Genomic DNA, 3,469 nt, shown 5'->3' with positions numbered 1-3,469 from the left:
CCGCTGGCGATTGTAAGAAATTGTAGCCAAAATTAAAATAACACAAATACTACACTTAAAAGTCCTGGAAAGTATAAATTTACTTTGAAAATTTTGGGACCTACGTACCCTCTCAGGAGGACAATTATTTTACAATACTACAACCCCCGTTGAGGGTACAGCCTCTAATGATCAATGTTCCTAATCTATACTACCAACCATTAAAATACAACTATCTACAGGACATATCAATTATAATTCAACAAGGAAATCGATTTCCCTTAAAAATCCAATAATTAAATGAGTATTGACTGTGTTAAAAAGATCCGAAAGTGTTTTTACATTGAAATATTTGTCCCTTATGATGGAGAATTCAACACAGTCAAGCAGGATATGCTTGACCGTGGTTCTCTCATCACAAGGGATGCAAAATGGAGGATCTTCACCTTTCAACAGGTATGCATGGGTATACCTTGTATGACCAATACGACATCGTCGTAGTATGACCTCTTCAAATCTGGACTGACAACCCAAGTGGGTATAACCAATGTAAGGTTTTATTTCATGCAATTTATTGATACCCACCTGGGTGTCCCACTTCTTCTGCATCAGATCACGGATATAAGATCTAATTGCAGGATTATAATCACTGTCTGGAATAAGAAGTGGAGTCACACATTTGTTGAGTGCTGCCTTAGCAGCAATGTCAGCCAGTGTATTCCCTGAAATTCCTACATGGCTAGGTAACCAACAAAGGACGATGTCGCATTGGCCAGTTGCAAGATCATTATACAATTCAATAATGTCAATTAAAAGTGGATGTTTACATGATAAATCGCCTGAAGACAAGAAAGAGAGTCTGAATAGATTATATATTGTTTACGCTAAGGGTGTCTTTGAATATATCTAAGAGCTGTTAATATGGCGTTAGCTTCTGCTGTAAAAATAGAACTATTATCTGGTAACCTAGAAGATATTGTTCTGGATCCAGTGACAGTGGCACAAGCGACAGCGCCACCGTCCTTGGACCCATCTGTAAATAAGGATTTATAATTGCTATATTTATGTTTCAGTTGATTATATTCTTGTTTATACTGTAATTCATTCGTTTCTGATTTTTTAAGTGATGTTAATGTTAGGTCAACATGTGGCCTAACCAACTGCCAAGGAGGAGAAGAAAGAAGACGGGAAGGAGCTATATGGTTCAGCACAATCCTGGAAGCAGCAAGAAATGGCTTAATTCTGAGCCCAAGAGGCGGAACAAGGGAAGACTTTTTGTTGTACAAATCCTCATAGAGAGGATTAAAAACACAATTAAATGCGGGGTTAGACTCATTAGAAGCTAATTTTGTAATGTATTGTAAAGATAGTTTGATACGACGTAAGTTGAGAGAAGGCTCATCAGCTTCGACGTATAGACTGTCGATAGGAGAGGTTCTAAAAGAACCAAGACAAAGTCTTAGGCCTTGGTGGTGAACAGGATCAAGTAGTTTTAGGTTGCTTTGACAAGCGCCACCATATACGATGGAGCCGTAATCAAGTTTAGATCGGATCAGTGATCTATATAAGTGAAGAAGGGTAGATTGATCCCCTCCCCATTTTGAATTTGAAACAACCTTTAATAAATCGAGTGCCTTCAGGCATTTGGCTTTAAGGGATTTAATATGTGGCAAAAAGGTCAAATGTGAGTCGAAAATAAGTCCCAAGAACTTGGCCTCCTTAACGACTTTGATGGGGGTACCACTGAGAAATAACTCTGGTTCTTTATGGGGTTTGTATTTTCGACAGAAGTGTATACAATTGGTTTTTGATTTAGAAAATTTAAAACCGTTTTCAAGACACCATTTATCAATTTTGTTTAAACACAGCTGCAGTTGCCGTTCAATAGTATGCATATTCTTACCGTGGCAAGAAATATTAAAATCATCCACAAATAAATATCCATCGATTAAATCGTTTAAAACTTTAGATAAACTGTTGATCTTGACACTAAAAAGAGTGACAGACAAAATACTACCTTGTGGAACACCCTGATCCTGATTATAATGATCAGACAGGGTAGAATCCACACGGACTTGAAATTGCCTGTTATTTAAAAAATTAGCAATGAATTCAGGCAAACGACCTCGCAAACCGAAATCATGTAAATCTCTCAGTATGCCATATTTCCAGGTTGTGTCATATGCCTTCTCACGATAAAAAAAGATAGACACTGCATGTTGTTTATTAATGAGTGCGTTTTTCACAAATGATTCTAAACGCACTAAGTGATCGACAGTACTTCTGTTTTTACGGAAACCACATTGTATATCTGTGATAAGATTATTTGTTTCCAAGTACCAAACAAGTCGATTATTTATCATGCGTTCAATGGTCTTGCAAACACAGCTAGTTAGTGAAATAGGTCGATAATTGGACGGATCCGTATGATCACGTCCAGGTTTAGGTATTGGTACTACTATAGCATCACGCCATGAAGAAGGAAATTTTCCGGAAGTCCAAATATCATCAAATATTGATAAGAGCGTCTCTAAACAGGATTCTGGTAAGTGCTTCAGGAGTTGATAATGTATGTTATCAGCTCCAGTAGCAGTATCATGAGCTTGATCAAGAGCAGTATGGAGTTCATGAATAGAAAATGTGTCATTATAATCTTCTCCATTATCAGAATTGAAATTAATAGTTTTCTTTTCTTTTTGTTTTTGATATTGCTGAAATTTAGGTATATAATTAGAAGAGGAAGAATGTTTAGCAAGAGTTTCGCCCAGTTTATTCGCAATATCTGATTTATCAGTAAGTAATTGATCTCCATGTTTAAGATGATGGACAGTAGATTTAGTACCTTTACCTTTTATTTTCTGGACCATGTTCCACACCTTGGACATGGGTGTCCGAGAATTTATTTTGGATACATAATGTTGCCAAGATTGGCGTTTGTTCTGCTTAAAAGTACGCCGTGCTTTAGCATTTAAAATCTTAAATTTATTTAAATTATGCACCATAGGATGGCGACGGAAATAATGTTCTGCTTTTTTCCTTGCCTTCCTAGCTTGTTTGCAGTCATCGTTGAACCATGGTTTTCTTATGTGTGGAACTACAGAGGACTTTGGTATACACTCATCAGCTATGGAATTCAGTTCATCAGAAAAGCATTTAATAGCATCAGGAACGTCAATAAAACGTTCAGGTTTAAGTTTTTCAGCACACAGTGTTTCATACAAAGCCCAGTTAGCCTTTTTAAAATTTCGTCTTGATGATGGAGGAACATCGGATCGAGTTACAGCTTTTAATATAGTAGGAAAATGGTCACTTCCACACAGGTAATTGTGGACTGACCATTCGAATTCATTTAATAGTTCGGAATTTGTCAATGACAAGTCGAGAACAGAATAAGTCCCTGTACCAGGGTGTAAGTATGTGTTGGAACCATCATTATAAATACATAAGTCATTGTCAGAACAAAAGTCCTCCAACAATTTACCTCTAGTGT

This window comes from Haliotis asinina, chromosome 4, assembly GCF_037392515.1.
Source record: "Haliotis asinina isolate JCU_RB_2024 chromosome 4, JCU_Hal_asi_v2, whole genome shotgun sequence".
Classification (NCBI taxonomy): Eukaryota; Metazoa; Mollusca; class Gastropoda; order Lepetellida; family Haliotidae; genus Haliotis; species Haliotis asinina.
This window is presented reverse-complemented; position numbering follows the sequence as displayed.